This window comes from Moschus berezovskii, chromosome 1 (assembly GCF_049115385.1).
Source record: "Moschus berezovskii isolate FMDL1 chromosome 1, NW_MosBer_1.0, whole genome shotgun sequence".
In the NCBI taxonomy this organism is placed as follows: Eukaryota; Metazoa; Chordata; class Mammalia; order Artiodactyla; family Moschidae; genus Moschus; species Moschus berezovskii.
In genome coordinates, this window is record NC_142460.1 from 130,631,733 (window position 1) to 130,658,859 (window position 27,127).

General features: G+C 41.8%; 1 protein-coding gene and 1 pseudogene across 1 annotated transcript in view; both read right to left on the minus strand.

Moving 5' to 3' along the window:
- Window positions 1-24,294, minus strand: part of SCHIP1 (schwannomin interacting protein 1) — a 190,047-nt gene extending 165,753 nt beyond the window's left edge. The window contains exon 1 of the mRNA XM_055410792.2: window positions 24,213-24,294. The gene's annotated coding sequence lies outside the window, so the exon portion shown is untranslated. The remainder of the gene's footprint in view (window positions 1-24,212) is intronic.
- Window positions 21,639-22,247, minus strand: LOC148778851 (cytochrome c pseudogene; annotated as a pseudogene).
- Window positions 24,295-27,127: the final 2,833 nt, after the last annotated feature.

A 27,127-nucleotide genomic window follows, 5' to 3' on the forward strand; every position in this document is an offset into this window, starting at 1 on the left:
ATCCCTGGGTTGGGAAGATCCCCTGGAGGAAGGCATGGCAACCCACTCCAGTATGCTTGCTTGAAGAATCCCCATGGACAGTTTCCAGGTTGTTATCACAGGGAATTTAGTGCAAAGGTGATGTCTCTTTACTGAAACGGGCAGTTAGGAGGAGGGAGTTTGGGCAGAGGAGCAGAAAGAAGGAAAACATTGACTCCTTTTTGGACATTTTCTGTTTGAGATGGTATAAGACATACAAATGGAGATCACAAGAAGGTATTTGGATATGTAGGTCTGGAACTTAGAAGAATGATCTGGGGCTGGTGATGTAAATATGGGAGTTGCAGCATATAGATGTGAAAGTTTGGTGTATGTGACACTGGAGACAAACAGAGAGAGTGAGAAGAGAAGTCTCTAGCCCTGAGGAACTCCATCATTTATAGATCTTACGGTAAGAGGAATGTGTTTATAAGGAAGACAAGGAAGAGAATGGGAGGGGAGACAGTCGTTACTCTAAAAAATGTAGCCTAAGAACACAAACGGTAACCCACTCCAGTATTCTTGCCTGGAGAATCCCATGGACGGAGAAGCCTGGTAGGCTACAGTCCACGGGGTCGCAAAGAGTTGGACACAACTGAGCGACAGAACGGAAGGACACAGAAAAGAGGATCTGTATTTACACATAAAGATGTTCATTGTGGCATATACAATAGTGAAAAATTAGCTTCAACCTAGATGTAAAAAAATTGGAAGATGTTTAAATAAATTGTGACATATTCATTCCGTGGAATAAATGCAGTCAAGTAAGATGCTTTTGAAAATTATAACATTAAATGAATAAAGGAGGGTATACTATTATACACACAATGTGATCCACATTTTAAAAAATTAAATGGATATATACCTAGAAAAAGATGTAGCCAAATGTTAATGGTGGTTAACTCTGGAAGGCAAAATTGCGGGTGATTTTTTAACATTTGTATCTATGTATTTTTCAATTTCTTTACAATCATCACAGAATAGGTTGTAACATTTTTTCAAACTAGAAAACAAATTATGCATATTTATTTTATTCAAAATGAATGATTCTAAATTTGTTAAAGAATCCCATTAAAATGATTGTTCCAATGAGATAGAATTTATTTATATAAATTCTGTGATGAATCTTCATATAAATAAATACTTTTATAGTTTCATAAATTGCTTATTTAGTAAATAAATAATAAGGAAATAAAAATAAATTTAACTAATGAATAAATAAACTCCTGGAGATAGTGAGGGACGGGAGGCCTGGGGTGCTGCAGTCTGTGGAGTTGTAAAGAGTCGTACACGACTTAGTGACTGAACAACAAAGTGGTTTATTAGTATAAAATTTTTTAATATAGGATTTTCTTTCAAAATACAGATTGAATCAGCACACTTCTGAAAAAAAGTTTGAGACCATAATGAATGGAAGCAGGGGCTGGCAAACTTTTATGGTAGATGGCTAAGTAGTAAATGTTTTTGACTTTGTGAATCATACAATCATACTGTTACTTATTTTTTTTTCCTAAGCAACCCCCTAAAAATGTAAAAACTTCTAGTTTTCCAGCCATACAAAACCAGGTTGTAGGCTTGATTTGGCCCACAGACCACAGTTTAATGACCTCTGGAGTAAAGGATGAATACGTTAAGAATAACACATAACGGACTTCTCAGGCGGTCTGGTGGATAGGAATTGCCTGCTAATGTACAGGACACAGGTTTGATTCCTGGTCCTAGAGGATTCCACATGCCAGGGACAACTGCGCCTGAATACTACAACTACTGAGCCCATCGCCTAGAGCCCAGTGTTCTGCAGCGAGAGAAACGGCTGCAATGAGCACCTTCAGGCAAAAGACAACCAGCGCAGGCAAAAATAAATAAATTTTAACAATTAAAACAAACCAAAACATTAAAAAAAGAACAATACATAACTACTTTCTCATTAAAAACTAACATAATATTGGGATTGAATGTTCAATTATTAAAGTCCTAGAACCAGTTGGGATCTATTTTCAACAGGAAGCAGAATAAACAGAAAAGATCCAAAAGTGTGTCTAGTGTGTGTGTGCTCAGTCGTGTCTGACTCTTTGCAACTCCATGGACTGTGTGTGGGATTCTCCAGGCAAGAATACTGGAGTGGGTTGCCATTTCCTTCTCCAGGGGATCTTCCTGACCCAGGAATTGAACCTACATATCTTGCGTTTCCTACACTGGCAGGCAGATTCTTTACCACTGGAGTCACCTGGAGCAAACTTTAAAAAGAAACTCTTTTTCTTTTTTAATGGAAAACTGAACCTATACAAATATATCAAGAAGTTGGTAGTTTTACCTAGAAAGTAAAAGCTAAAGAAAAATTTCTTATAAAATGAATCTTTTCATCATTCTATAATCTTAACGTTTGGTGCCATGAGGGGAGTGTTGCTGTTGTATCCAGGAATCTATTCATTTGTTCAAGTCATAAACCTGGGAGCCATCCTTGTCCCTCCCATCTGTGCTTCACCTCTTCCCTGGTAGATCAGCTGGTAAAGAATCCACCTGCAATGCAGGAGACCCTGGGTTGATTCCTAGATCCCAGATTGATTCCTAGAATCTGCAACATGTTTATTCTAAGGTTATATTATTTGAGCTTCTCTGGTGGCTCAGATGGTAAAAAATCTGCCTGCAATGCAGGAGACTTGTGTTCAATCCCTGGGTTGGGAGGATCCCCTGGAGGAGGGCAGGGCAACCCACTCCAGTGTTCTTGCCTGGAGAATCCCCATGGACAGAGGAGCCTGGCAGGCTACAGTCCATGGGGTTGCAAATGGTCAAAGACAACTGAGCAACTAAGCATAGCACACAGAGTGCTGTTAATGCTCCAAGCAGAGCCATGTTCCTGGCCCCTACACCCCCACCCCCCAGCTGCTGTGAATATTGGCTTATGAAGGCTCACAGCTATCCTCTATGGTGCAATTTGTCCCTCTGCCTTCATCAGGCCAGGGATAGACCATCTGATCCACATGCTACTTGGCATTTCTCCTGCCCCATCCTGCTCCTCTCACTTTCTTACAGGCTTATCCCTTAATAAACCACCTGATGCGAAGAACTGACTCATTGGAAAAGATCCTGATGCTGGGAAAGATTGAAGGCAGGAGGAGAAAGGGACAGCAGAGGATGAGATGGTTGGATGGCATCACCGACTCGATGGACATGAGTTTGAGCAAGCTCTGGGAGTTGGTGATGGACAGGGAGGCCTGGCGTGCTGCAGTCCATGGGGTCTCAAAGAATCAGACATGACTGAGAGACTGAACTGAACTGAGCTGAAATCACCTGCATGCAAATCCCTGTCTCAGACTCTGTTTCTAGGGAACCTGACCTAAGACGTCAAGATCCCATGATTCTGCTTCTTAATATATTTGGCTTTCTGACCACTACATCTGCTTGGAGAAAAGAGACAGGACTGGGTTATTCTTATAATTTTATTCTAATCCAGGAATAAATTTCAAAATTTACTGTATGACATCAATAACTTTTATGAATACCAGGAAATAGTTCTTATAAAATATGCAGTAATGAGCTGATAAAAACACCCATAAGGACAGACAAAGAGCGTGGGAGAGATTTAGCTTTTGATTGATATTACTAAATAGAATTATTGCTCGTATTATTTGTACTAGAGAGTGGAAACAGCTGTATCTCCAATATTATCAATTTTGCTAATTGTTATTGAATATATTTTTAAAACTGTACTAATAACCAATAGCCTATAAATAATCTTTTATTATAAGGCTTTTTCACTTTATTATACTGTAATAATTTCCTTGGTCCTTAATATGATGTGATTATTTGCTGACTTGGAAGAATACCTTTATTAGAATATGCATATGTGTTCAATTTATCTTCTCAATTACACCTACATTAAAACCTTCCAAATCAAGTTTGCAAAAACAGACAAGCGACAGAGCCTATATGGCTTGTGATCTCCTGCACTATTGCATCGTTAATGATGACAATAACCTTCAAGAATAAGCACTGAATTAATCGAAGGGTTCTGTGTGTGGCTCCCAGGGAAATGTGCACTGCAGTCCAAGGGCTGGATTCAGAGCAAGGTGAGAGCTGGAAGCACGAGGAACACAAATCCCCTGCAACATCCAGGGAGATGGCATATGAAAGCACAGAGTTTCACCAGCAGAAACTTAACCGTTTTTCACTCTTCCCTGTAAAGTGATTTCACTTTTCTTATTCTGGAAGAAGCAAATCAGCTGCTTGTCTACTTTCTCAATGAAATACATTTTGCTTCAGGTTATTCAGATACTCTCAACTGACAAATCTATTATGATGCCATTGGCTCAGCTGGTAAAGAATCTGCCTGCAGTGCAGGAGACCCCGGTTCGATTCCTGGGCTGGGAAGATCCCCTGAAGAAGGGATAGGCTATCCATTCCAATATTCTTGGGCTTCCCTGGTGGCTCAGCTGGTAAAGAATCCGCATGCAATGTGGGAGACCTGGTTCGATCCCTGGGTTGGGAAGATCCCTAGAGAAGGGAAAGGCTACCCACTCCAGTATTCTGGCCTGGAGAATCCCATGTACAGTCCATGGGGTCCCAAAGAGTCTACAACAACTGAGTGACTTTCATGTTCACTTTTCAGCCATTATCAGTGAATAAATTGCTCATCAACAGAGACTCAAATACTCTTTTCCCCTCCTCACTTATTTCTTGGATTCAAAAGAAAACAAAAGAGAAACCTCTGAGTATGCTGTTATTTAAATAGAGGCAAGTCCAGATTGCTCCTGGGATTCCCTGGGATTCCCAGATGGTAAAGAATCTGCCTGCAATGCTGGAGACCCAGGTTTAATCCCTGGGTCGGGAAGATCCCTTGGAGAAGGAAATGGCTACTCATGCCAGTATTCTTGCCTGGAGAATGCCATAGGCATAGGCAGAGGAGCCTAGAATCCATGGGATTGCAAAGAGTCAGTCACAACTGAGAAACTAACAAACACACACACACACCAGGTTATTCCAATGCCTATAATGAGTCTATTTCCTGGGAATTTCTTTTCATTCTCATCAAATAACTTCAGTGAATGATAGTCACATTTCTTAGCCTGAGCATGGGCATCTCAGACTCCTGAGCTTGGGCTCAGACTCCTGACCCTGGGCATCTCAGACTCCTGAGCATGGGTTCAGACTCCTCTCCCACTCTCAGTGGAAGAGTCAGGCTCTCCCTCATGTGGATCTGGGCACAGAGCCAGAGGGTGGCTGGGTTGGTCTGAGCTGGCAGGGGTGGACAAAGGACAGAATCTGGGTCTAGACTCTTGTCCAAGGCACAGTCACTTGGTTACCACCTCCAGGATTTTGCCATACTATATACCACCTCTGGCTTCCCCAATGACTCAGCAGGTAAAGAATCCTTCTGCAAAGCAGGAGATGCAAGAGATGGAGGTTCATTCCCTGGGTTGGGAAAATCCCCAGAAAGAGGGAATGGCAACCTGCTCCAGTATTCTTGCCTAAAAAATCTCATGGACAGAGGAGCCTGGTGGGCTACAGTCCATGGATTTGCAAAGAATAAAACAAGACAGCATGCACACTTACCACCTCTACTCCAACTTATACAATATTTTATGCTAAATCGATTGTTGTTCAGTTACATTCATTTAAAGGAGAAACTTTATATTACTACGATAAATAGAGTATAAGTATTATGTGCTGAAATAGAAGTATACATATACGACATAATTTTAACATCTATGAAATTGAGATGTATCTTAGAATTAATGGCATCTTACAATTATAATTGGCAACATCACATTTTAGTAGCATATAAAATAATGGCGTGTTTTACTTATCAGTGCTAGATTTGATGGAATATAGTAAATTCTATAAAAACAATGCTATTGAACTTTTAAAAATGAAAAGTAAAAGTGACAATTGAAAAACAGAATAAATCAAACTGACTTATAAAATGTATGGCTGGGGATTTCCCTGGTGGTCCAGTGGCTAAAACTCTGCACTTCCAATGCAGGAGGCCCGGGGTTCCATCCATGGTCAGAGAACTAGATCCCACGTGCCACAACTACGAGTTTGCATGCCACAACTAAAGATCCCTGCATGCCACAAGAGAAACTGAAGAGCTCATGTGCTGCAACTAAAACCCAGCACAGTTGAAAAATAAATAAAATGTATGGTTGAATATAAGTTTCTTGTTGATTATAATGGAACTTTGGGATCAAAATAACTATAAATCCTAACTGGATTTCTAGTTAGGATTTCAGACAAAGATAACGATCCACATCAATGAGACAAACCTGTTAGTTTCTATATTACGGAGAAGGCAATGGCAAGCCACTCCAGTACTATTGCCTAGAAAATCCCATGGATGGAGGAGCCTGGTAGGCTGTAGTCCATGGGGTCGCTAAGGGTCGGACACAACTGAGCGACTTCACTTTCACTTTTTACTTTCACACATTGGAGAAGGAAATGGCAACCCACTCCAGTGTTCTTGCCTGGAGAATCCCAGGGATGGGGGAGCCTGGTGGGCTTCCGTCTATGGGGTCACACAGAGTCGGACACGACTGAAGTGACTTAGCAGCAGCATGTGCATGCTTGCTTGCTAAGTTGCTTCAGTAATGTCTGCCTCTTTGCAACGCTATGGACTGTAGCCTGCCAGCTTTCTCCATCCATGGGATTCTCCAGGTGAGAATACAAGAGTGGGTTGCCATGCTCTTCTTCAGGGGATCTTCCCAACCCAGGGATTGAACCCGCGTCTTTTATGTCTCCTGAATTGGCAGGTGGATTCTTTACCACTAGTACCACCTAGGAAGACCAAGGATGTGGTTAAGACAGTTCAAAAATATTCAACTATTTTATCTGTTATATTTAAGTGTACATATACATACTCAGCAACTTTAGGAAGTGATATTTCAACATATCACTTAATAAAACACAGAGGTACCTGTAAAATGCAGTATGTGGGAGTCCTTCCCTCTTGGTGTGAGTCATGGTTGTCTATGCTTCTAATGGCGTGGCTGAGGGTTCCGTTGTTGAGGGCTTGGAACACTTATGATTATGCCTGAGCACCGCACTCCTGATTTATGAGGTGTAGGTAAGCTTGATTCCCATGACAGTACTACATTTGTCTCATCCTAAGCAATATTCTCTGTGAAATTACAGGTTTTATGCGCTCATTCCCTTCTGCCAAATATATATGAATGTAAATACAAGACTGTCAAAAGACATTTGTCTGAGCATCACCTAAAAATTACTGTGTATCACACTTTGGGCTACACTCATCTTGTTGGAACACCAAGTAGAAAGGACTCAGGGGACACAGGGACAGTTGGGTTACAGTTAGAACCAGGTTTTTCAGGTAGGGTGAAGAAGGCAATTAAGAGGCAAAAGCCTGCAGGAGCTGTCCAGGACCTAGACTTCTGGAGAAGGCCCTTGAGTAGGTAGGTGCTACCTTCAGAAGAAAACAGCATTCATTTTTCCATTTCTCTGTTCATTCATTGAAATACCAAGTGCCAGGCACTGTGCTGGGTTCTGGAAAGAAACAGTTGAAAGAGGTCAAACAGCTCACCGCGTAGAAAGGAAATGAACAGCAGTGATTACAGTTGGGTTTCGAAGTATGAGGGTGGGTGTAGACAAAGAGTACAAAGGAAAAAAGTATTGGAACGGGGCATTTTACTCAATGTGGACCTCCCAGGGAAGTCTTCCAGAAGGAGTGATGCTTGAATTGAGTCTTGAGGTGTAAGTGAAAGTTGCTGAAATCCTCCAGACGCCGAATGACAGAAGGATACCCCCACCTCAGGGAACAGCGTGGTCAAAATTTAGCAGTTTGTTAAGAAAGCATGATCTGTCACCCACAAATAAGAGATATTAATATAACTGGAAAAGAGAAAGTGAATATCAGAGGATGGTAGAGAAAGAAGCTGGAAATGGTAGGAAATCACAAGCTGGATGGGAAGGATACTGAACTTGACCTTGAAGTTCACAGAGAGACCTGAACGATTTTCAGCCAGAAATGGCTGGATTATATGTGTGTTTTATGTGTTGACTGATGCTGAGGAAAAGTAAATTCTGTATTAAAACATAACCTGAAGGCCTTAGCCAGAGTGCTAGACAGTCAGCACGTAGAGATCCGTGTCATGTAAAAAATTGAACCATGATCAGGACAGGACTGTGGGCTGCTGAAAGGGTGTGAAAGGGCAGATGATTAGCACTGCAGATGTGAGGTGCTGAAGGAGTCCCACATAGGCAGGAGATCTCCCAGCTGACAGAGTTTGTGAAGAAAGGAAGAGGAGGAGCCAGTGCTAAATTTCACAGTGAACTTGGAGGGCTGGCTGAACCTCCAGTAGATGACAGTGACAGGGCAGGATGGAGAATGCTGGAGGCATTTCCTCTCTGTATATCCTAAGATAAACCCATTGTATCAACTTTTATTTATACATCTATAGTTTATTTATATATTTTTTTAAAAGTTTTTTTTGTGGAAACACTTCAAACGTTTACATAATCGAATAGAAAAATGAACCCCATGTATCCATCACCCCAACCTAGCAATTATCAGCCCACAGTAATCTTATTTCCTCTATAATCCTTCCACTGGATTATTTTGAAGCAAATCCCAGACATCATACCTTTTTAAAACTATGATCTTTTTCCTTAAACCCAAACCTGTGTCAGAATCATAGGATATGATGAACTTTGTGCTGTGGCTAATTAAAAAACACTGAAAATTCACAAATACAGAAGCAAAGTCTACTCTCTAGTAAAGAGAAATTAATAATAAGACAATATGAACACGATGATCAGTTATTTAGAGTAAGGGGTAAAACAGAATAATTTAGAAACAATGCTAATCTGGTAAGCAAAGTTACTAGTAAAATCCTACAACCCTGAATTAAACTAATGAAGTTAAATATATGAGCAGGAAACAGAATAAAATTGATTTGAAAATGTGTAAACTGGATGTGAGAGTTGGACTATAAAGAAAGCTGAGCGCTGAAGAATTGATGCTTTTGAACTGTGGTGTTAGAGAAGACTCTTGAGAGTCCCTTGGACTGCAAGGAGATCCAACCAGTCTATCCTAAAGGAAATCAGTCCTGAGTGTTCATTGGAAGGACTGAAGCTGAAGCTGAAACTCCAATACTTTGGCCCCCTGATGTGAAGAGCTGACTCATTTGAAAAGACCCTGATGCTGGGAAAGATTGAGGGCAGGAGGAGAAGGGGACAACAGAGGATGAGATGGTTGGATGGCATCACCAACTCGATGAACATGAGTTTGAGTGAACTCCGGGAGTTGGTGATGGACAGGGAGGCCTGGTGTGCTGCGGTTCATGGGGTCGCAAAGAGTCGGACATGACTGAGTGACTGAACTGAGCTGAACTGAACTGAAACTAAAGCATCAAAGAAATAAGCTATTAAACTGGAAAAGCAGAAAGACCCGGGCTGACGGTGGAATAAGGAAACAGATTAAGTGTAAGTTGGAATATAGCCTAGCTCATTTAAAAGAGATCCCTATTAATTCCTTCATGCAATAATTACTGAGTGCCTGCCACGTGCAGGGCACTGTCATGTCTCTGGAATGTCACTGGTCTTTAGCAAACCATCTTCGCTGCTTAGAGGAGGTTAACAAGTGACCCAAGGGCAAGCAGCTGCATGTACCTGATTCTGCCTGAACCTCATCCAGATTCTTTATTAAATACCTGGCTTATTGAGAAATAGAGGCAACTGGAAGGGGTTCAAAGGAGTGGAAGAGAAAATAGAGGAAGAGGTTGGTTTTAAGAGAAGGATCAAAGGAACCAAATACTGGGAACTTGGCTAAGCTGGGCGCTCAGGGAAAAAATGAGCTATCCGAGGCATGTAAAGAGTGAAGCTACATAAGGAATACTGAGGTGGTGCAGAGGACATAATGGAGCGCCTCGGACAGAGGAACAGAGGGAAAGGCAGCGACCAGGGCAGGATAAGGCACTCGGGAGGCCCAGGACTACAGACAGCACATTCTGACATCAAGTGGGACTCTGTCCAATGGTTACAGAGTGTGGGCACTATTTTTAACCTTTCAACTTTGGAAAAGAAAGTGTTCTGAATCACTCCTACCCCTATGAGCAGCATGGGAAGGGAGAGGAAAAAGTATTTTCTCTCAAATGTAATTCATAGATAAGTTCTAATGCTTCTCTCTCCCGTGATGGTTTTTCCAGTCAGCAAAAGTCTTACCAGGGAAGGCAGAGAGACAGAGTATTAGTTCTCTGGTTAATGTTTTACCTTTTCACTCAAGGTCTCAATGACCTTATTTTGGCAGCTTTTTGGGTTCTTGATCAGTTTCTTTCATTCAGACTTTGGGTCTTTATTTTTGTGGAAGGAATTAATATTTTTTTATTTTAAAATATGTCATAAATACAAATCAGGGTCTACAAGCATTTATGTAGAGTTTAAAGAATAACGAAATGAACACCAGCATTTCCCATCTCTCCAGTAAAGTCAGCTGCTTCCGGTACCTTTGAGGCCCTCTGGGTCACACATCCTGTCACTTTTCTCCCTCTGTCTCTCCTTTCTATTCCTCGACATTATCCTTAAAGTTAGCTTAACCCCTTCCTTAACGTTTTACAATAAGGTATGATCCAGAGCTTAGCTAAACCATGGTATTACTGCCTCAGCATCCAATGTTTTGGCTAAGAGGTCTGTGGGGGGTGGGCTTAAACTGATGCCAGCCCCTCATGTCATCAAGCACATGCCCTGAATAACAGCCTGCAGGCTCACAGCAAATGTGCACTCCTGATATAACTCCCCAGTAGCCGGTGATACATAGTCTCACCTCTCACGGCCTTCCCCTTGTGCACCCCTTAGATAAGACCCCCAGGAGCTTACCAAAAAAGCAAAAGCAAAGTTGCTCAGTCATATCCAACTCTTTGCAGCCCCATGAACTGTAGCCTATGAGGTTCTTCCATCCATGGAATTTTCCAGGCAAGAGTATTGGAGTGGGTTACCATTTCCTTCTCTAGGGGATCTTCCCGACCCAGGGATTGAACCCGGGTCTCCAGCATTACCCAAACCCTGCTCTTTTTGGTTCCAGATAAGGTTTATTACTGTCATCATATCTCTGGTTGTATCATGGTCTCATGGTGGGCTCTTCCCCACCCTCAGGACAGCACTACTGAAGGCCAAACGGACTCAATTCTTTCCACAGAGGACAGAAAAACTAAAAATATAATTGAGTTCATGACACTGGCTACTCAAGTTGCTTAGACAAGTAGGTGGATGAACCTTAAGTAGCACATCACTACACTGAAGTTGGAGGTGTACTTTATTCTTCCCTGTGGACAGTATTCTGGAAGAAACCCTCATTCAGTACCCCTCAGAAACGCCATTGGCGATTCCACATTTCCGGGGCAGGGACTTCCCACCCCAGCCCTGCAGAAGCATCTGTTGGGCAGCAGGCCTGGTGCAAGGAAGTGGCACAATGAACTGCATTTCCCTTTTCCTTTTGACCCCTTTCCTGAGGCTGGAGTCACCGGTGCGTGGTCCTCCCTGATTACACTAAAGCTCATCAAACAGTTGGCCACTGCCCAAAAGTTTTGCCTCTGCACCGAATCTTAGTCCCCTTATATCCAAACTCGTGGAACTGGACCAACAGGGATTTGTCAGCTCCGGACCACCTCTGCTGGCAGTCCCAACCCCCTCCCTTCCTCCCAGCACCACATCAGCAAGGTTTTACCATTTTTGGTGACTTGGCTAAATAGGCCAGGGGGTTCATCCTATATGACCTTTCCTATGTTCTTTAGCAATTCTAATTGAGGCCAGGGTGATTATGAATTTTAAATAAGTGAAAGGATCAAAGCTGATGAAAACAAGATGCAGGCAGTTTTAAACTTTCTGATTTTTTTTTCCCCCACCTCACTAAGAACAGCTTAAAGAGGCATGAAGTCATGAAGTAAGGGATCTGGAAACTTCTACTCAGCAATTTTGTACTAGGTTTTTACAAATATAAGACATTCCATTAAGGCTAGGTAACACTCTAGTATTTCTAAAATCCTGTGAAATTGGTGTATCTCAGTGGAGACATAGGGTATTAGAAACTGTGATGTCTGAAAATTATTGCTATAATATCTAAAATTCCCTATTCTCTCTCTTTTTAATTCCAAGAAGTCCAAGATCTTATGGGCAGAATATATGGCTTTTAGCAAAAGCTGGCTCTTGAGGTTTGAACTGGCTCAGGCTCGTTCTTCTCTGTTTTTAGATCCTCTCTAGTCATTCATTCAACAACAAACATTTATTAAACATCTAGTAAGTAAGTGTCAGGTACAGTGCCAAACTGTGGAATTTCTAAGAATAATCCTGACATTGGTACCTCCTTTTGAGGGTGGGGGGTTTGAAGAGCTAATAGAGAAAGAGACGCAAATAAAGAAATAAAGAAAAGCAGTAGTGTTCTAGGTGTGCCAACGGGAGCATTCTCAGGAGCCAATGGGGCCAGCGTGGGGTCAGTTATTAATTCAGGGATAGTGAGAAGTAGGAATTGGGTGAGGTGGATGGTTTGTTTTGCAAGAGGCTTTAGAGTAGCTGGAACATGTGGTGTGGTGTTTCACCTGTCTGCATCCAGTCCCAAGTGTTTCTTTGGTGACACCTCTCTCTACTTTGAGGACACAAGATTCCAGTGGAAAGACCCACCACCTGACTTTCACACTCAGTGGAACCATTCACTGGTACAAGATGGCCTGAAGCCAGCTGCCTTTCTCTTCTGCTCCTCCACCCCTTCAGCTCAGCCTGGGGGCCAGGGTGCTTCTTCCCCCAGCTATTGGAGAAGGGTGTTCTTCTGCAGGTGAGCTAGTGGGTTTCCGTGTTGTGCTTTATGGATCTCTGCAATTGCAGGGACATTGTGGGGGTGGGGCAGTGTGGGGGCACTTGCCATGAGGGGACAGGAAGAAGAGATGGCCATGATGTGAAAAAAGAAGATAGCAGTGAGGGGAATTGTCTAGAATTTTGGAAGCTGAATTGCCTCTGTCGGGGAGTAGCTGATGCACCTGAAAACTATTTGCAAGACTTTACTGCCCGAGTAAAATTAGTACTGAAATGCCTGGAATCTCTTCAAGAGATAGTGATGTTCACTTAATGTTCCTCTTTTGGCAGAAAAAAAAAATGTGAACTCGGTTATTCATGTGATTAGGCATCAGTTGTGTAAAATGATGTGTGCAGGCTAATTCCTATTGACCCTTCAGAGAGAGAAATCACATATTGTTATTCAAGAAGCACATGTAATTTTATGTCATTTTACAAGCCCAAATCAAATAGATTACTTCCCTGAGCTATGAACAACTTGAAATGCACATAGATCTTCTAGGTTAAAGAGCAAGAGGATAAGGACTTGCATTTGAAAGAGCGAAGTCTGTAATTTGGTGCCACAAAGATTCTGTTAAATGGCTACAGAGGAAACCAGCAGATTCCAAAACTGTAAAATTTTTAAAGGAGAAATAAAAGATAACAGGGTTTCCCTGGTGTCTCAGTGGATAAGAATCTGCCTGACAATGCAGGAGACATGGCTTCCATCCTTGATCCGGGAAGATCCCACATGCTGTGGAGCAACTAAACCTGTGCATCAGGATTGAGCTTGTGATCTAGAGCCCAGGAGCCAGAACTACTGAAGCCCATGTGCCCTGGAGCCTCTGCTTCACAACAAGAAAAGCCACTGCCATGAGAAACCTGTGAACAGCAACTAGAGAGTAGCCCTCCTTCACCACAACTAGAGAAAAGTCTGTGCAGCAACAAAGACCAATATAGTTAAGTTCAATCGCTCAGTCATGTCTGACTCTTTGCGACCCCATGGACTGCAGAACACCAGGCTTCCCTGTCCATCCCTGTTCATCACCAACTCCTGGAGCTTGCTCAAACTCCTGTCCATCATGTCAGCGATGCCATCCAACTATCTCATCCTCTGTTATCCCCTTCTCCTCCCTCCTTCAATCTTTCCCAGCATTAGGGTCTTTTCCAAGGAGTCAGTTCTTTGCACCAGGTGGCCACAGTATTGGAGTTTCAGCTTCAACATCAGTCTTTCCAATGAATATTCAGGACTGATTTCCATTAGGATTGACTCGTTTGATCTCCTTGCAGTCCAAGGGACTCTCAAGAGTCTTCTCCAACACCACAGTTCAAAAGCATCAATTCTTTGGTGCTCAGCTTTCTTTACAGTCCAGCTCTCACATCCATATATGACTACTGGAAAAACCATAGCTTTGACTATACAGACCTTTGTTGGCAAATAATGTCTCTGGTTTTTCATATGCTTAAAGACCCAACACAGCCATAAATAAATAAATTTTAAGAAGATAACATGGGGGTGTCATGGGAAAAAACATTTTATATTTACTTACTTAAGCAGTCTTCTTGAAGGTAGAAATATTGGCTTAGCTAAAAAGTTCGTTTGGCTTTTTCTATAACATGTTATTGAAAACCTGAATGAATCTTTTGGTCAACCCAGTACTTCTCAAAACCATTACCGTGACTCCCCTGCCCAGGCCACCATTGTATTGCCTCTACCCTGGATTACTGAAATAGCTGCCTGTTGAATCTCCCTGCTTCACCTCTGACCCTCACAGTTCACTCGCCTCTCAACCAAAATTATTTTTTAAAGTTCATCTTTTAAAGCTTACAGTTCTCCACAAGCTTGTCACTGTACACAGGATAAAATTCAAGCTTCTTACCCTAGAGACTCCTCAGGATTTCTCAACAGAGACAGTATGTGGAGGACAGGAAGAAGAGCAGGGCAAGTCTTCTCGTGTGCGTCCATCTACAGCAGTGCAAGAAGTTTAGCACCCCTGGTCCTGCCTTCAAAAGCCAACAGTGCTCTGTCTTCAACTCTATATTTTGCATCCAAACCACCAGCTGCAGATCCTCAAACACCATCTAGGCAGGGGAAGGAGGGTGGCATCACCCCCAGCTGAAAATCCCCACTAGGCTACATGATCTGGCACCTGCCTACCTCCAACCTCAGGATCTCTGCGTGGGCTCTTTTCTCTGCCTGGACTGTTCCACTCCCAGACTAGCCAGGTTTGGCTCCCTTTTCACATTCAAGTCTTATCTTAAATGTCACTTCCTCAGAAATATCATCCCTGGGTCACCTCTTCTAAAATAGCAGTACACACACACACAGAGTCACTCTCACTATGTATACTTATCACGATACACAATTTTCTTCTTTGTTTACTTGTTTATTGTCTGTCTCCCCTCTCTAGAATGTAAGTTCCATGAGAACAGTCTGTTTTGTTTGCTGCTATACTCCCAGATCCTGGGGATAAATTTTTATAAATATTTGTTGATTGAATAATAGATGCCATAAGGTTATTTTTCATTTAACCACATACATAATACATATTGGGAAGAAGCAGAAAAGCATTATCAAACTCATTTTTTAGATAAAGTACCAAGACACTAAAAATAACCAATCTCACACTGAATATTAGTGATGGAGGGAGGAACAAAACCAGAAATGCCATTGCCTCCTTATTAAGTCACAGTGGATTATTCAGGACATGGTGATCTATTAGACAGGTCACAATGAAAGACATATAACATAGAGTTGCTGGTGTTGTTTAGTCATTTAGTTATGTCTGACTCTTTTGTGACCCTTTGACTATAGCCCACCTAGCTCCTCTGTCCATGGGATTTCCCAGGGAAGAATACTAGAGTGAGTTGCCATTTCCTTCTCTAGGGGATCTTCCCAACCCAGGGATGGAACCTCTGCCTCTTGCATTGGCAGGTGGATTCTTTATCACTGAGCCACTAAGGAAGCCCCTTTAACATACAGAGACATACATAATTAATAAATTCTCTTGTTTCCACCACTTTGAGGCTAAATGTCCATTGTGGCTACTACTATATGTCTATTAACTGGATTTCTTTTTACTTTACAAGCTATTATACCTTTTCAAATCTAGCCTCAAAAATTTAGATTCACCCTTTGGAGAAAGAGATGAGAAAGGAAATGTTTTATTGTTCTCTGTAAAACAAGTCTGAACACTCAGCTCTCCTCTGATTCTAGTGGCTGACAAAACTGATCCACGAACAAGGCATCACATGGGGCATAGCAAACACACGGCACCTGGGTTCTCTCTCCACTCCTGCATCACAGCAGGTACAGCTCACCAATCTTAGTGCCTCCTCTTGCTGAGCACCCATTCCATCTGGGACTCTCAACCAAGTGTTTCTGGCAGCAACTAGCAATGAACTGGAGTTGACATACAAGTTAAACATCTATTTGCCAGCCTGGGAATGGTGGAAAGAGTAAATCCTTCCAGACCAATCTGAGTGTGAATACCACATTTGCTCTCTGTAATGTGTGAGATCTTGGTTTCACTCTCTTTCTGTTGGTCTCATAATATCAAGCTTGTAGGGTTGTTGGGGAAAATTACAAATAATGGCAGTAAAGTGTTTATCACCATGCTTGTTACAATTAGAATTTGCTAAATAGTAGCATAGAACTGTGGTGAGAAGGCTTTATTTAACCCCCAAGAACACAGAGGAGATATTATCTTGGAAGGCAGGAGGTGGTGCAGGTTACTGGAAACAGTAGATTGAGACTGAGTGTTGGACTAGATGAGTGGTTCTGAAACAAATTGTACATAGGCCCCAGCTCAGATCTACAGGTCGGAAGCTCGGGATAGATCCCAGCATTGAGTGTGTTAACAAGCCTTGCTGATGCATGCTCTCTCTAGTTTGGGAGGCACTGCAGTAGGGAGAGGGAAGGCAGAGGATGAATAGATGTGATAAAGTCAAACAAGAAGCATGTGTGCTCACCTGGTGATTAATCAGAGAGGAAACAGGAAGTGCTTCCCCTCAAAGAAGATGTGGCCATGAGCATGCCCCACCCTAGCGGCTGCTTCCGCAGGCAGGATAGCAGTTTGTTATAACCAAGGACAGACTCGGAGTTCACCAAGAGAGAATGAAAATAGCTCCAAAGCAAAGGAATAGCTTCCCAAATGTGGCCCAGATGCAGGGAGACCACAGACTGGAAACTGAAAGGCTCCTTCTCTGAGCAGAGGAAGGTGGCCCTTATTCTTGGTGGTTTCAAGTACAGCTTTGACTGAAGGCAAGCAGCTGATCTAGACACTTCCTCAGGCTCCCCCAGCTTGGTAATTTCATGAAAGAATTGCATCTGACAAGGTCAAGGTGCCTGGGGGCAGTGGGAAGGAGGGGGTATCAAAGATGTGTCAAGAGATCCAACTCCATGGGGATTTCTCTGCTTCACCTGCTCAACCTAGACCATTGCATTCCCCCATTCCAACTCTTTCTGCCAGTATACAGACACAGAAGTACCTCTAGTGGGGTCAAAGTTATAAAATACTTTCAGAAAACGTAATCTAACCAAAGCCCTGTGTGATCCAGCAGATTTTAAACCTGTTTTCCAAAGTTAACCCCTGCAGCATGATCTAAGATGGCCTCAGCACTGACTTCTCTTTGGTTCCACCAAACCTGAAACCTTAATTTTTATTAAAAGTTCAATTTACACATTCTTGGGCACTACTCATACTTGCAGATTGGTCTAAAGGGTATAGACAAGGTCTATGGGCAGTGTCAACAATACTTAAAAGAACTATACAAAAGAGATCTTCATGACCCAGATAACCACGATGGTGTGATCACTCACCTAGAGCCAGACATCCCGGAATGCGAAGTAAAATGGGCCTTAGGAAGCATCACTATGAACAAAGCTAGTGGAGGTGGTGGAATTCCAGTTGAGCTATGTCAAATCCTGAAAGATGATGCTGTGAAAGTGCTGCACTCAATATGCCAGCAAATTTGGAAAACTCAGCAGTGGCCACAGGACTGGAAAAGGTCAGTTTTCATTCCAATTCCAAAGAAAGGCAATGCCAAAGAATGCTCATACTACCACACAATTGCACTCATCTCACACACTAGCAAAGTAATACTCAAAATTCCCCAACCTAGGCTTCTAGTACGTGAACCATGAACTTCCAGATGTTCAAGCTGGATTTAGAAAAGGCAGAGGAACCAGAGATCAAATTGCCAACACCCATTGGATCATCAAAAAAGCAACAGGATTCCAGGAAAACATCTACTTTTGCTTTATTGACTATGCCAAAGCCTTTGACTGTGTAGAGCATAACAAACTGGAAAATTCTTCAAGAGACGGAATACCAGACCACCTGACCTGCCTCTTGAGAAACCTATATGCAGGTCAGGAAGCAACAGTTAGAACTGGACATGGAACAGCAGACTGGTTCCAAATCAGGAAAGGAGTACGTCAAGGTTGTATATTGTCACCCTGCTTATTTAACTTTTATGCAGAGTATATCATGCAAAATGCTGAGCTGGATGAAGCACAAGCTGGAATCAAGATTGCTGGGAGAAATATCAATAACCTCAGATATGCAAATAACATCACCCTTATGGCAGAAAGCAAAGAAGAACAAAAGAGCCTCTTGATAAAAGTGAAAGAGGAGAGTGAAAAAGCTGGCTTAAAACTCAACATTTAGAAAACTAAGATCATGGCATCTGGTCCCATTGCTCCATGGCAAATAGATGGGGAAGCAATGGAAACAGTGAAAGACTATATTTTTTGGGCTCTAAAATCACTGCAGATGGTGACTGCAGCCATGAAATGAAAAGATGCTTGCTCCTTGGAAGAAAAGCTACAACCAACCTAGACAGCATACTAAAAACCAGAGACATTACTTTGCCAACAAATGTCCATCTAGTCAAAGCTATGGTTTTTCCGATAGTCATGTATGGATGTGAGAGTTGGACTTTAAAGAAAGGTGAGCGCCAAAGAATTGATGCTTTTGAACTGTGGTGTTGGAGGAGATTCTTGAGAGTCCCTTGGACTGAAAGGAGATCCAACCAGTCCATCCTAAAGGAAATCAGTCCTGGGTGTTCATTGGAAGGACTGATATTGAAGCCGAAACTCCAATACTTTGGCCACCTGATGCAAAGAACTGACTCCTTGGAAAAGACACTAATGCTGGGAAAGATTGAAGGTGGGAGGAGAAGGGGATGACAGAGGATGAGATGGTTGGATGGCATCACTGACTCAACGGACGTGAGTTTAAATATGCTCCGGGAGTTGGTGATGGACAGGGAAGCCTGGCATGCTGCAGTCCATGGGGTTGCAAAGAGTTGGACACTGAACTCAACTGAACTGATGGCCAATGTCTTATTATTAAAGAACAAGGACCTTATTTAGAAAACGTCAGGCATTCAGATCCAACATAATTATTGAGTATCTGCACTTCCAACTTTTCTGTTCTTCCCACAACCAAGTGTATGAGTACTACTGTCATTCCCATGAGGCAGACCATGGACCTGAGGCTCAGATACATAAAGGAACTAGCCCAGAGTCTCACAGCTACTTTAAGTGGCCAAGGGTAGATCCTAAACACCAGTCTCCTGACAAAGGTGGTATTAATCCACCACTAGAAGATTGGCTACAGGGGTGACCTACCCTTATTTGAGTTAAAAATGACAGCTCTCAATTCCCAGCCAATGCATGTGCTGTGATTTGTGTTTCCAATTGAATGTTTCTGCTGCTGCTGCTATTTATCACCACCTTTCTAAGCTGGTGGAAGGAATGTTTTCAATTTAACATTGTGTCCTACACACAGCCCCATTGCAGGTATGGCAACCCTGATCTTAAAATGACTGCAGTGAATGATTAAAACTCTGAGAGTGGCACTAACTATGTTCTTAAAGACAGCGGTGGGAATGTGTTACGAGATTTTACTGAAAGTTAGTAATTGGTTAGTACTGAACCACTTATAAGATGTGGCTTCTAATAACAACAACAAAAAAAAATCCATAAAAAATGCTGTTTAAACTTGCTTTTGGATAGACCACCTTTATTGAGATTCTAAGGTGGTTACCATTGTTCTTCACACATATGGACTCTCTTTGTGTGCATGCATGGTTAAGTCACTTGAGTCGTGTCCAACTGTTTGCAACCCTATGGACTGTAGCCCGGCAGGCTCCTCTGTCCATGGGATTCTCCAGGCAAGAATACTGAGGTGCACTGCCATGCCCTCCTCTAGGGAATCTTCCCAACCTAGGGATCAAACCCATGTCTCTTATGTCTCCTGCATTGGCAGGCAGGTTCTTTACCACTAGCGCCACTTGGGGAGCCCGTAGACTATCTTTATACTATAGGGAAACAACCAAATATTCATATCTCTGAACACAAAATAGGTGGAAGTGAGTTTAATTTAAGAACAACTTCTGAGCAATGAGCCTGGTTAATAATTAAGAATGGATTTTCTAGGGACTTGGGCATCCTTTCTTGAAGGAGGGTGGGGAGAAGCAGGTGAAGTAACAGGGATTCTAAAGTTGTGCTACAGAGCTGGTTTCTGCTCTCAAAACTCATTTCTTCCTCTGCAAGGAACAATATAGTTTCCTAAGTCATAGAGAAAATAATGAAAAATAACATTTATGGAGACTCTACTGGATTCCAGGATTCCTCTAATTTATTCATGATCTGTGATTTTGTTTTTAATTATCTGAAGTCTTAGGATCACATAATTTATACATTTTTGTTGATTGTATATCTTCTCTAATGTTTCTAACAAGTTGGCCAAAGCACCATTGCCAATCACACATGGTAATTCTACGGTTATTTGTGTTTTGGAATAGCAATTTAAAAGACAATCCTGAAATATAACTTTAGTTTGAATTAGTAAAGAATTCTAAAGCAAAGTTTGCCACTATAGCTTGTGAGGCTAAATTTTAAAAGCATGTGACCTTGTATGGGTACTAAGTCTACTCAGTCATGTCTGACTCTTTTTGACTCTATGAACTGTAGCCTGCCAGGCTCCTCTGTCCATGAGATTCTTCTCCAAGAAAGATTACTGGAGTGGGTTGCCATGCCCTCCTCCAGGGGAACGTCCCAACTAAGAGATTGAACCCACATCTCTTATGCCTTCTGCATTGGTAGGTGGGTTCTTTACCTGCCACCTGGGAAGCCCATGTGACCTTACAAATCACCTATGAAATATGAAAAGAATTAAATATTCTTTATATGCTATTATACATGAACTGCACTAAAATGCCTTTCATTGAATAAAAGGCAACATTTTAGATACAGGGGATTTTAATTAAATTGGTAATAGTTAAGACCAAAAAGATAGAGTGGACATTACCAGCTTATCTTCAGCCCTTGCCTTTAGAAGGCTAATGAATACAACGTGAAACACAGGTGAGTCTTGCTGTTCTATGACATAGTAAAGGGATATCCTCCATATTTAAATATATTAATGTAATCAGTTATATAAATTTAAATGTAAAACCAGTTTCCTATAGGTATTGAAATGGCATTCACCATCTCTATGAAGAGCTGAACACTACTCATCAAGTCCAGTCACGTCTTTAGAAGGGGAGAACAGAGATAGTACTTGCTAAACTAGCATTAGTATCAAAATTCAAAAAGCTGATCATATTAATTTAACCAAGAGTCAATCTATATAAATCAGGACTATCCAAAATAAATATCCTACTAGCTATTCATGATTGGGACGCTGCTATATGAGGTCTATTTAAATGTGGTACACATAAAAAACTCATGAGACATTTCTGTTTTGTGGGATCGAACCCGGGTCTCCCGCATTGTAGGCAGATGCTTTAACCTCTGAGCCACCAGGGAAGCCAATAAACAAGGCAATGCACAACTATTACTCATTAGTAGCTTTTCTGAGATAAACTATTAAGTCTACCCTTTCTGCCATATTTTTAACGCCCATGAAGATCATTTTTGTTCAACGAATGTACTTCTTGGGATTCTCCATATACCCCATCAGTGTCTCCTCTCCCCAAGAGATGCCTTTGTTCCTGTTGAAATCTGTGTAAGAAAATTCAGGGGCCTGACCTGTCTTTTGCCCAAAAAGACCATGGAGATTTGGCTCAATCTTGTGCCTGCCTCCCTTTGCCATGGTATGGCACTGGACACACTTCTGAATAAAAATCTTCTTGTCTTTTTCAACATTACCCATGTTTAGATCGTCCTCTTTTCACAATGTCCTTCTCTCCAAATCCAAAGACATGCAGGTCTGAGCCTATGTCCTGGTAGGTTCCTCTAATCTGATGACACTGTTAATTATTTACTCTCTTTCAGTTCAGTCAGTTCAGTTCAGTTCAGTCGCTCAGTTGTGTCCGACTCTTCGCGACCCCATGAACCACAGCACGCCAGGCCTCCCTGTCCATCACCAACTCCCGGAGTTCACTCAAACTCATGTCCATCGAGTCGGTGATGCCATCCAGCCATCTCATTCTCTGTCGTCCCCTTCTCCTCCTGCCCCCAATCCTTCCCAGCATCAGAGTCTTTTCCAGTGAGTCTTTTTACAAATAAGGAAACCAAGGTTCAGACTGGCTGTGTAACTCGCTTAACATTATGGAATAAATGAAGGGACTGGAAAATTTAACCCAGATCTGCTCAGTTTCAGCTCCAGTGGATCTTTCCATTTCACTGGAAAGTCCCTCACAGAAATGCCCAGTTTAATGGTGAGGAAACTGAGGCACAGATAAAAGAAATCGCTTAAGAGATGTCCTCTAGTTGATGTGTGATTGAGGGTCAATATGTGAAATGTTCAGGAAGCCACATCTTTTTTCCTTTTAACACTTTGATTTAGCTTATAAAAGATCACAGTCTGTTACTTTTAGAGATTTTCCAGCTTTGGGGATTAGATTTTGTTTTTCTTGGCAGTGTTCATATTTGAAAGCAGTATATTCGACACTGCTTTCTGGATTTAACTTGAAACAAATAAAATAAAATTATACTCACACTCCCTGCTCTCTTCCAAATTATGAACTCAAAATTTAACTTTCTGCTCAGGACGTCAGTGTGTCGGCAAGCTATAATTCTCACTTTGCCTAGCCATCACAAGTGAGAAAAGAGGAACTCTTGCACTAACAAATCCCTGTTGATAAAACAAACCTTTTTTTTCATGGACATTGTGTCTTTAGAAAACAAGTAGATGGAGCACTTGTTAGTTAATAATAAAACGAATTCTTCAGTGACTACTCAGATGAATGAATATTTTTTAGAGGCATGGGGTATGCAAGGAATTTTAATCCAGCCGCCGGGTTCACTCCCCCACACGACAGCTGTAGAGAAACCACTGGCCTCTGAATGATGAATGGCCCCAGACTCAACCAGGAGGGAAGACAAGCCCAGTCCCATCATTTGGCATCACACTTTTTAAATTCCTGGGTGGACTTCTATTTTGGCTATAGCTGCCGAATGGGCTCAGTTAAAGGTCTTTGCATACATTGTAAAATGACCACCAAGTGTTTCTCCTCTTATGCCATCCCGTCTCTTTTCACCCTATCCATAAAATCCCAACCCCAACCCCCAGATACATCTCAGCCTCTCACAGACACACTTCTGCTAGCACATCTCTAGCTGTTAAAAAGTTCTATTCATTAATTCCAAATTAATATCTTAGGGGGCTCCAGGCCATGGGAGAAAAGAAATCAGGAAACTGAATTAGTAAATGACAGAGCAGTAAGCAGCTTAAATGAGACTTCTTGCAGCTCTTTGCCTGTGGATGACACAGAATTTCTGAGCTTAGAAAAGCTCTTTTCTCTGCAGGTGGTACTGTGGGGATACGGAGATGCGGTTCCACGATCATAGATCACAGTCTTATCCATTTGTTTTAGTCTCTACTGCAATACTCCACACAGGCATCCCCACCCCCGCCTGTGCTCTGTGCAGTCAAATCCTACTTGCTAATCAGCCAGGCTGAATGAAGGGTTAAGGCTGCAGCCTTCCATGCCAGCAGACGCTGCAAACATTTCACGTTCACTTTCTACAGTCAACCCTGTAGCTCCATCTCCTGTAAAGCCTTCAGCATTTCCAGAAGTATTATTTCCTCTCACCTCTCTCTGGCTTAGACTTGCAGCTGACCAGGTTCTATAGCTTAGAAGTCCAAACTCACCCCTGCAGGGTCTTACCTAGAGTCTGTCCCTCCTCCCCTGCTTGGTCCCGGAAAGCCTCAGGGCCTCCTGTAACCTTGATGCTGCCTCCCCACTGGAAGTTGAAAGCATCCTCCTTGGCTGCATTACTGCACGTTTTCCTAGTAAGCTTGTGTGTTTGTTTTTTTTTTTTTCCTTCAGCTCAAACTTCTTCAAACAACACCATCTCTATTGACCCTGAATTTCTCTAGCCCTCTGTAAGGGCATTTCCAACTGGCTAGGCCAGAAGAGAGACTGTAGAGGGCAAATTGGTGAAAGAAGGTTTGGAAACTCACCTGCACAGCTGCGAGGAGAGGAGAAGACACAGGATGGGGCTGCCTGCAAACTTCCCAGGGACCATCTGCAGCCAAATCTCTTGGCCTTAAAGCGACAGGGCGCTTTTCACCATATAAGGAAGACAGTTTCACTTGTCTGCTTTGGGACCTGTTTGGGCAAAGCAGCTCCTTCTCTGGACATTGCAGAGGCTTAAACTGACTGGGAAAATCTGGAGCCTGTCAGTTCAAGAGGATCTATACATAGTAGGCAGGTTGAAAACTGCTGGATAAGGTACACAAATAGTATTTGGCAGGCCATTTTAAAGACTGGAAAACCCTTTATCTGGGGCTTGCCCTCTACAGAAAGGGTTTACAGTAGCTGGGAAGTCTGCCTCAGTGACGGGAAAGGGCTTTGCTCCTATTTCAGGTTTGACTTCCTGGAAACAAACCAATGATCTTGCTCATCTCAAAAAGAAGAGGCAGTTGGTCCTCACTTCCTTCAACACTCAGAAGAGGACAGCAAAGTAGTGGGGCTTGTGGTCGGAGATTTTGGTTGTTTAAGATACTGTAGCAGTGCTTCCCTCAAAACGAGGGAAATGGAGCTGATTTTGTTATTTCAGTTCAGCTGGCAGAGGCCCTTCCTAAACAGGCACACACACACAGATCTTGACCAAGGACACCTCCACTCCTGAGCACCCCTTTCAGGCTCCCTTGACTAAAGCCCACAGTTGAAGTCTGAGGAGCACTTCTATCTTAACCGGCAGGGATAAGAATGTGTCTTAGCAAGAGCAAACATTTTCTGTTTGGTACAGAAAATGTTATCTGTATCAGACAGAAAATGTTTGAGGTGTATTAAAAGAAATTATAAAATGTTAGATTCTGAGGAAAAAAGTGGAGCTTAATTTAGTTATCACTTGGATGGTCACACACTTATCTCTTTTTCCTTCTTTTTTGCTTAATATATTTAATGAATTAACTATTAATTTTTAATTGAAGTATAGTTGATTTACAATATTATGTTGGTTTGAGGTATAAAACATATAAGATATATGTATATGTGTGTGTGTGTGTGTGTGTGTGTGTGTTTATGTTAAAGAGGGAAATGGCAACCCACTCCAATATTCTTGTCTGAGAAATCCCATGGACAAAGGAGCCTGGCAGGCTCCACGTGGTCACAAGAGTCGGACACAGTTTAGCGACTAAACCACCATATGTATGTTCATACATACAGTTGTATATGTATATGTGTGTGTGTGTGTTAGTCACTCAGTCATGTCTGACTCTTTGTGACCGCATGTACTGTAGCCCACTAGGCTCCTCTCTGTCCATGGAATTCTCCAGGCAAGAATACTGGAGTCGGTTGCCATGCCCTTTTCCAGGGATTGAACCTGGGTTTTCCGCATTGCAAACGACAGATTCTTTACTGTCTGAATCATCAGGGAAGCTCATATATGTGTGCGTATATACATATATATATTCTTTTTCCTTATAGGTTTTTACAAAATACTGACTTTAGTTCCCTGTGCTATATAGTAGGTCCTTTGTTGGCTTTATATATATTAGTGAGTATATGTTAATCTCATCCTCCTAATTTATCTCCCCTGCTCCCCTTTGGTAACCATAAGTTTGTTTTCTATGTCTATGAGTCTGCTTCTGTTTTGTTTATAAGTGCACTTATACCATTACATATCCCCACCTCCCCAACACACACACTTTTTCTTCACTGAAACTACTGTTTCTTTATTGCCAGCTGACTATACCTAATACTTGGTATCTGTATCATAGATTTTGGATTAAAATATATATATATATAATTTGGCCCTTGATTCTATAGTCTCATACTACCTTCATATTTCACTTTCTTACATAGATTTTGAGTCTTTAAGGACAAAGGTCACTTCATATCCTCCCATACTCTGCTTAATACCTAGCATGGAACAAGCATAGAGCAGGAGGGGAAATACTTGTTGGATTAAATCAGTTGAATAGGACCCAGGGTTTTGTATAATGTCTACCTAGTTTTATGAATAAAATGTGTTTTTACTAAAATTATTGTTGTTAAATAAAGCCATGATTTCTTTACTTGATCATCCCTTTTGTATCAACTTGTGTTTGTTTTCCATGCCATCACATTTTCTTCAAGGGGCAAGGTTAAAGGAATTTCTTTGAAAGTAATCATTGTGATAAACTCTTTGACCTAGCAATCTATTCCTAGAAATTTAATCTAACAAAATAATTAAACAGAAGCAAAACATCTGATAAGTAGAGATGTTCATTACATTGTTGTCTGCAATAGCAAAAGCAAGAGATACCTGAAGGCTCCAAAGTCATTTACCTTGATACATCAATAATAATAGTTCACATTTATTGATTGCTTACCATGTACCAGGCACTTTAAGAAAATTAATTCATTTAATCATGACAAACCCATTTGGTTGGAATTGTCATCAACCCCATTTTACAGACCAGACAACTAAGGCACAGAGGTTAATAAACTTACGTTTGAATTGAGGTGTTTTGGCACTAGCATTTAGACTAGCATCATCCTAAGCTCAAGGAGGGCATGGTAATCTAATCCAGTGTTCTTGCCTGGAGAATCCCATGGATAGAGGAGCCTGGCAGGCTACAGTCCATGGTATCACAAAGAGTCAGACATGACTGAAGTGACTGAGAACACAGGCACTCATCCTATGCTCTCATCAGGACTCACTGAGCATAATAGGCATTGAGGATAGATAGAGTAATAAAATTAATCAAATGGCCTTCACATAGTCATTAAAAATAATAATCACAAAACTCTATACAAACTTGGAAACATGCTTATGATATAAAGTTAACTGAAGCAGAAGATAAAATACCTATAACTAGTGTTAACTGTCTATAAGAAATGGAAGGCCTTATGCAAAACAGAAAACAGTTATATAATAGTTTTGGAC